Genomic DNA, 8,825 nt, shown 5'->3' with positions numbered 1-8,825 from the left:
AACCAGGCTCCGCCATCCCTGGAATTCTCCAGGAAAGAACACTGGAGTGGGTTGCCAATTCCTTCTCCAATGCATGAAAGTGAAAAGTGAAAGTGAAGTCGTTCAGTCGCAACCCCATGGACTGCAGCCCACCAGGCTCCTCCGTCCATGGGATTTTCCAGGCAAGAGTACTGGGGTGGGGTGCCATTGCCGCAGTATGATCCATGATTAAATCAGATTAAAAGTACAGAGAAAGATACTCATTTTCTGATAAAAGGATGTGAGGATCATTATGTTTTTGACTTACAAAACAAAGCCTAGGAAACACTTAGTAAACAAGAAATACACTAATTACATGCCTTTTTTGAAAGGGTTCTAATACATTTCTAGGTTATTACAGATGCTGTCTTTATTTCAACATTGTCAAGTAATATACTTCACTTATGCTGATATTATAAAGATATATCAATATTGTAGTGAACTGTGATTGTGTTCTTACAATTCAAGTGATATAACTATTGAAAATTTAGAACCGACTTTTGGAGAAGTTCCCTGGTGGTCCAGTGGCTAAGACTCTGCATTCCCAATGTGGGGGTCTGGGTTCAATCCCTGGTCAGGGAACTAGATCCCACATGCTGCAACTAAGATCTGATGCAGCCAAATAAATAAATATTAAAAAAAAAAAAAAAGAACCATCTTCTGCCTTACTTTAATACATTGGAAGATTACATGATCACTTACATTAGGGCAACCTCACAGGATACTTCATATCAATGACAAACACCTCCATTTAGATGTTCATTGTACATTTTACGTTAAGATATCCTTCATCTTCTAATGGAGAATAGATAGAGATAGTTGCAACACAACATAAAAAGGATAATCTTTGAAGCTTAACCCGTCAAAAACCTGTTTTCATTCACACTAGAAACAAAGCATAGTATGGATTATTTGAGCATTGAATTACATTCATTTTGCTTTTCAACTAATCTCAAATCAAGTCATTGTAAACAAAGACACATTGCTAATAAGTGTAGCTTTCTAACAATCAACCTTCATCTCATGATCCTAGCTAAAATATCCATTTTCTATGTTTTTAAACGATGGATTGCTCTCTATACAGTAATTCTCCTACTAGAGAAAATTAAAAAAAAAAAAAAAAGATGATTGATGAAATACTTTTTAGTATGCAGTCTCTGATATTTATTTCAATTTGATTTTTAATTAGTTTTCTACATATTTGTTACATTTCCATAGGTTTCTTGTATAAACTCTTGTTTTCTGATGTATATTTAGGGCAAATGCCTTCCATCACTTGTATCATCACTCTGCAGCATGTGTTCTGAGATGTTTAGTGAGATGACCACCATGACTAAAGACTTTGCCACATTCTGTACATTTATAAGGTTTCTCTCCAGCATGAACTTGCAAATGTGTAGTAACAATTGAGTTCCGATTAAAGGCTTTGCCACATTCAGTGCATTTATACGGTCTCTCCCCAGTATGGATTCGCTGATGTTTAGTAAGACAAGAACTGTTAATAAAGGCCTTGCCACATTCCATACATTTATAACGTCTGTCCCCCATATGAATTTGGTGATGTTGAGTAAGACTTGAACTTGTAATAAAGGTTTTGCCACATTCTTTACATTTGTATCATTTATCCCCAGTATGGATTCGATGATGTGCAGCTAAAGTTGAACTCCGAGTAAAGGTTTGCATCTGTACAATGATAAGGTCTCTCGCCACTATGAATTCGCTGATGTCAAGTGAGATGTGAGTAACGGATAAAGGCTTTGTCAAATTCTTTACATTTATAAGGTCTCTCCCCAGTATGAATTCGCTGATGTCCAGTAAGAAGTGAGAGACGATGAAAGGCTTTGTCACATTCTTTACATTTATAAGGTTTCTCTCCAGTATGCATTCGCTGATGTTGAGTAAGACCTGAGTTCTGATTAAAGGCTTTGCCACATTGTCTACATTTATAAGGTCTCTCCCCAGTATGAATTCGCTGATGTTGGGTAAGATGTGAGCAACATATAAAGGCTTTGCCACATTCTGTACGTTTATAAGGTTTCTCTGCAGTATACATTCGCTGATGTTGAGAAAGTGTTGAGTTGTGATTAAAGGCTTTGCAAATAAATCTGTATATTTGTAAGGTTTCTCTCCAGTATGAATTCACTGATGTTGAGTAAGATGTGAGCGAAAGATAAATGTTTTCCTACATTCTGTACATGGGAAAGGTTTCCTTCCTGTATGAATTTTCCTATGTCTACTTCTATCGGATGAGTTACAAAGACTTTCCCACATATCTTACACTTGTTTTCTTTCTGTGAATTCTGAATAGTCTGCTGTTGAACAAGTTCTGTAGACTGATTAGAAATTTTACCATATTCACTACAATTGTAAGTCTTCTCTCCAGTATGAGTGCTCTTATATAGAGAAAGACCTGACATCTGATAAAAGATATTTCTACATTTATTAATTTTAGAATCCTTGTTTGAAGATTCAGGTCCCTGATGTTTCATAAGGTTTGAGTCTCCTTCAACCTTATACCCAGTTTTATTGCCTGAATACCCTCTCACTCCATCATAAATACTCTTGCAATTATTGGGGCTGACGCTCTTACAGAAGTGTTGACTCATTTTATTATACACGGAAAGTTCTTCCATATTAACCATATCATGGGATGTATTAAACAATGATGGTTGGATTACATCTCTTCCATTATCATCAACATTATACATTTTGGCATGGGGAAAAAATATCTGTTGGTGGAAGAATAATGACCCCCTGCTCACAGATCCCTCAAGTTAATTATATTGTGAGTTTTCCCCCTCATTTTTAAAATTCTGGTGTTCAGATACACTTGAATGATTTTTTAATATGTTACATTGAGTATTGTTGGAATGAGTATTTGTAGTAGAGACTAGATTACCTTCCGGGCTTTCCACGCTTCCTTTCAGAGAACATGTATGTTTCAAAAAATGATGGAAATCTTTTCTTAAAAACTTACAGTTCTCATCAGATGTTGAAGACTGAAGTTGACATTTTCCCCAATTTGACTTGCATTGCTCATTTCTTTTTGCAGTGATGTGTACCTTATGTTAACTGTCTCAGTTTCTTTATGTCCATATAAACATCCTCTCTGTCTTTCATATGCCCTCATATGTTCCCAGTCATTCATTAAATGTTCTGAGGTGAAATCTTTCATATTTTCCTAGGTTTGCTTTTGGAAATACATCTTCTAACCCTGGATTCTTTAGCATCAAATCCTGGGTATCTTGAGGAGACAGAGTTGAAAGATATCAAATAACAAGTTACTTTACCTACTATTCTCAGTGAATATCCTTAACGATTTAAAGAAAAGTGATGACTCCTTTGCTTGTTTAAAAATAAAAAACAGACAGAAGGATCAAGATGCCAGAGGATCAGGCAGAGATGGGAGTTCATCTCTCTCCACAAACACAACAAGAATACATCAGAAATGGAAGAATTTTCACAGAGCCCCTGGTGAACACAAGCAGAGGGCCTTGGACAATGAAAAGGTCAAGAAAGATTTCTGTGTTGACAGATAAGACAAGAAAAAGAAGAAGGAAAAGGAACAGGAGAGGAATTGCAGTGGGACCTGAACCTTGGGGCGATCTGAAGACAGGTCAGGTCTCCATATCCAGGGAAGGCCCTCACTGGGGGAGCCCAGTTGAGACAGAAGAGGAGCCTCATTCTCTGTGGAAAGAGAACACGCCAACAGTCTGTGGCAGCAGCACAGAGTGAGACGTGTACACAGGGTACTGACCCCTGCCCTGCCCACCCAGCCTGAGAGGGTGTCCACCACTGCAGACAAGGGCTGGGTGCTGGAATGTGGGGTCTAGAGAGCAGACCCAGGCAGAGGACTGCTGTGGGCTGTGAGAGGACATCCTGCAGGAAAGGCAGGGAGGGAGGAGCTCTATAAACGGGGATGTTGTGGCAGAAGCCTGAACCACCATACAGCATAGCACCATTGCTGACTGATGACCAAAGAAGAAGCCCACCGCAGCCCCTCTCCCTCTGTGCTGGCCCCTGCCTCACCAGCATCCAGGAAGGGCCACCACCCGGGTGGGCTCTACTGAGCCCCAGCCACAGCCTCCCCCCACACACCTCCTCCACCATCAGCAGACTCCTGTGCTCTGTGGAAGCCTCTGGAGCAGACACCTGTGGGTCGGCCACATGCACAGATGGAGCTGAAAGCACAGCTAGCCCCAGGGTTAAGGAAGAGAAGCTGAAATCTCTCTTCACAGCTGCACAAACAATGCTTTTACACCCACAACTGGCTTTGTAACCTCAGCCCCTTAAGAGCATTTGAATGGAAAAGCAGACCCCATCCCCCTCACCCAGTCACAACAGGTGTAGCTTTAGCAGCTGTAGACTTTGTGGGCTCTTACATGAGGGGAATGGGCCAGGCCAGATCCTGAGCTGCCCCCACAGCACCACATCGGGTCCAGCTCCATGATGAATGCGATCCTGGCCCCTGATTTCAGTGGATGTATGCTGGTGACCTGGTGAAAACAACATCTGAGAGACCCCAGGGCCATGTGCCGGCATACACAGGGTTAAGGTGGGGTCAGAAGCAATGTCAACACAGGGTCACATGAGACTCACACAATGTGCAAAAGGTGACACACAGAGCACACCTAGAGGTGAACATCCTCAGAGGAGCAATACTCAGTGGTTTCTCTCCCAGTGGATGTGCTCCAATCCCACCTGCCTCCACCATAGATCAGAAACAAAGTGAAGAAACAGATCTGGGGACTCTATTCCACCAACCAGGGAGCAGACTCCGCCCCTAAAAGGGCAGGGATAACCAGAGAGCAATGGGAAACTCCCTTCAATATCCAAGGAAGACTCGGGTCACAATAACAGCAATCACACCCCCTATTAAGGGGATAAGGACACAAGCCTGTGGAGCAACCTCACACTCCAGGGAACAGACACCAGAAGGAAAAACTAGGATTCTGCAGTTTTCATTACACAGAACACAAACACAGAAAATTGCACAAAATGATCATACAGAGAAATATGCTGTGGAGGAAGGAACAAGATAAAAGCCTATTATAAGAACCAATAAATGAAGAGGGGATATTAGTCAGTATAATGATTAATTTCCACCTTCAATTCAATTTAGTTGCTCAGTCATGTCCAACTGTTTGCGACCCTGTGGATGGCAGCATGCCAGGCTTCCCTGTTCATCACCAACTCCCAGACCTTGCTCAAATATATCATAAGACTGATTCTCTTTGATGTACATTGTAAAACAGTTATATTCCAATAAGAACTTTTACAAAAGATGTCTTCGTATAATCTAAAAACCTTAAGAGCGAGGAACAACAATTAAAAATATGATGGAGAATCTCCTAGGATCTCATGAGAATTTATTTGAAAACGCTTTGAGTTTCAGAGATAAACTCTGAAAATCACAAGTTTAATTGGAAGATGTAGTGACACAAAGACTTCAGTGACTGCAAATTCAAAACAATTCAAACTCAAAACAAACATGGATATTTCAAATGTTAAGTCTCAGCTGTATCTAGAGAGCTAACATAATTTTGAATATAAAAATCAAAAAAGCCTAAATAGAGGGAACCTGCCAAGTTATATATGAAGCTATCACTGTATAGACTAGTTCACATTATTTTAAACTAAATGAAGCAAAATAGCTACAAGGTAGCCAAAGAAGCTCACCTAAAGAGAGACTTGGACATTATTTTGAACAATAAAAGAGTAGGATGAAACACAACATTATATTTTGTAATCATGTAAGAGGTGAGGTATTCCAAAGCAACATCAAAAATCAGAGGGGAAAAAATACCACACAGCATAAAGCAAAGATTTAGGTTTCAACGTTGTGTAATAAAGAACTTAGGGACATGCCTGATGGTCCAGTGGGTAGAAATCTGCCTGTCAATGCAGGGGACACGGGTTCCATCCCTGGTCAGGGAAGATCCCACAAGCCTGGGAGCAACTAAGCTACTGTGACACAACTACTGAAGCCCACCTGCTCTAGAGCCTGCCAGTTATGAATACAACAACTGAACCCGTGCCTTAGAGCCAGAGCTCCACAACAAGATAGTAGCTCCTCCTAATCACAACAGAGAAAGCCCAAGTGCATCAGCAAAATCCCAGCATAGCCAAAACTAAATAAATATTAAAATTTCAAAAGAATAAGAGAATTTAGCAGGCTTTGGCCCACAGGTTCTGAAAGTTAGCTTTTACTCTTGGAATTTAAGTTTTTTCCCCTCTTGGAATTTCCTTAGTGACTGAAGTGGCTTTATTACTCTCCGTTGTCCCTGATAATTTATGCTAACAAGAGGACTTACAAGTGGGCCCATAGTTTAATAAGAAAATGACTCAGGTTGTGAAGCTGGTCATTTCACAAAGACCAATGAAGTGACTAGAGGTACGGGGCTTTAAGCCAGGTGGGCTTATTAACCCAACCCAACTTCTAAGGAGGGGAGAATGTTGGAGATGTTATCAACCATGCCTATGTAGCTAAACCCCAACAAAAACTCGGGACTTAAAAGCTTGAGTGAGCTTCTTTGGCTGGCAATACGGTTTTCTGACACACCGATATGCCAGGAGGGCAACGGGTCCCTTCGGATGAAGACTATGGGTAAGTTCAAACAAACCCGTTCAGAAGTTAAGGAGCTTATCAAGTCCAAAAAAAGAGCATTTCAGGAAAGACAGACAGAACTATCAAAAGGACTACGCCTCTTATCTCGAAACGAGTCATTTCTGACTGCTTTCCTCTTTCTCTGGGCTTCACTCTCAGGTAAGATCAGTCTTGGGAAGTGACCCCTGAGTGTTGAAAACAGGCTGTCCAATACTCAGAAAAATACACTGAGGTCCCTGTAACACAGCCACACACACAGGGAGGATCTCAACAGGTACAAAACAAAATCCTGTACGGCCACTGACACAGGAGGGATTCTGGAACAGAGATCAAACGAGGTATTTTTAGTTTTATTGTTTTCTTCAGAACTCGCGGCCCTTCCTGTGAAAACCACACGTTCTAGGCAGACCCACCCTTCAAACCTTAGGCGAGACCCTGACCAAACTCCATACAGAATAGAGCCTCTTTCACCTCTTCGTGGATCAGGGACCTAGCGGTTGGGCAATGCAGGACTTTCAGCAGCGGTCTCTACAAGTTAGAAGGCAGAACTGCCAGAGAAGGACATGGACTCTAGAACTATATTAACAGCAAGCGGACCTGGGCCCCAGGGACACGGCAGCTAAGCTAAAGGACTTCAGAACTTTTCACGCGATCCGAAGACACACTGGGGCCGGGAAAATGGGGACGGTAGTTTGAACGGCCACAGAGACCCCGGAAACCCACGTGTGAAGGACAACAGGCTGTGGGACTACGAAATTCAGATTTTAAACAAACAAACATTCAAACTGACCAGAACTCTCTATCGCTCATTTAAACTCAATTCCGGGTCTGCAGGATACTGCGCACGCGCGGGCGGAAGATCCGGTACAGAGGAAGGTGAATGCGCTACGCCGCAGCCAACGAGAGGGGATGTAAGGGGAGAGGGTGGGACGAGGGCGGAAGCTCAGATACGTAGTAGGGGGCCAGTAGGGGCGGAGCCTTGTATCCCCTCACCCTCGCCCCTGTCAGTTTTGGGTCTGTTGGTCCTTCTGTCCAGCTGTGCTTCCTTTCTCTACATTTTGATGTCTGTAAATCTGATTTCCTCTGGAGCAGAGCTGCTTTCTGCCTGTTCTAAGTTAATGTTTCACACAACTTAAGGCTAAAGAGAAAAATTTTGAGAGCTGCCTCTGGGAAGCCGTGCTGTTTTCAGCAAGTTGAAAAAAGAGGAAAATTCAAAAGCCCTTTGTGTGAGTGTATGAAGATAGGTGTCTCCTCAGTGACGAAAAGTAGAACATAATCACTTCAGCAGCAGCAGCAACAATTAACAGGATCAATATGTGTATCAACAGATTCTGGCAGGAGTAACAGTATGTCGTTTCTGTGGTTATATTATAAACGACCATGTGGGTTCCGGTCTCCCTCATTCTTTCTGGACTCACTTCCTAAGAGAAAAACCAGCTGCCCTGTTGTAAGCAGGTCTCTAGTTACAATTACTGAGGTTTCCTCCTAACAGTCATCTGAGTGATTCAGTTCAGTTCAGTCCCTCAGTCCTGTCCGACTCTTGGGACCCCATGGACTGCATCACACCAGGCCTCCCTGTCCATCAGCAAATCCCGGAGTTTACTCAAACTCATGTCCATTGAATCAATGATGTCATCCAACCATCTAATCCTCTGTTGTCCCCTTCTGCTCCTGTCTTCAACCTTTCCCAGTATCAGAGTCTTTTCCAATGTCACATCTTCGCATCAGGTGGCCAAAGTACTGGAGTTTCAGCTTCAGCATCAGTCGTTCGAATGAATATTTAGGGCTGATTTCTTTTAGGATGGACTGGTTGGATCTTCTTGCCTTCCAAGGGACTCTCAAGAGTCTTCTCCAACTCCACAGTTCAAAAGCATCAATTCTTTGGCACTCAACTTTCTTCACAGTCCAACTCTCACATACATATATGACCACTGGAAAAACCATAGCCTTGACTAGATGGACCTTTGTTGGAAAATTAATGTCCCTGCTTTTGAATATGGTGTCTAGGTTGGTCATAGCTTTCCTCCCAAGGAGTAAGTGTCTTTTAATTTCATGGCTGCAATCACCATCTGCAGGGATTTTAGAGCCCCCCAAAATAAAGTCTGACACTGTTTCCACTGTTTCCCCATCTATTTCCCATGAAGTGATGGGACCATATGCCATAATCTTAGTTTTTGGAATGTTCAACTTTAAGCCAATT

The 8,825-nt window shown here is 42.1% G+C and overlaps 1 pseudogene; it reads right to left on the bottom strand.

Moving 5' to 3' along the window:
- Positions 1 to 601: 601 nt before the first annotated feature.
- On the bottom strand, positions 602 to 8,196 carry LOC113876063 (annotated as a pseudogene).
- Positions 8,197 to 8,825: the final 629 nt, after the last annotated feature.

Source organism: Bos indicus x Bos taurus, chromosome 18, assembly GCF_003369695.1.
Source record: "Bos indicus x Bos taurus breed Angus x Brahman F1 hybrid chromosome 18, Bos_hybrid_MaternalHap_v2.0, whole genome shotgun sequence".
In the NCBI taxonomy this organism is placed as follows: Eukaryota; Metazoa; Chordata; class Mammalia; order Artiodactyla; family Bovidae; genus Bos; species Bos indicus x Bos taurus.
This window is presented reverse-complemented; position numbering and strand designations above follow the sequence as displayed.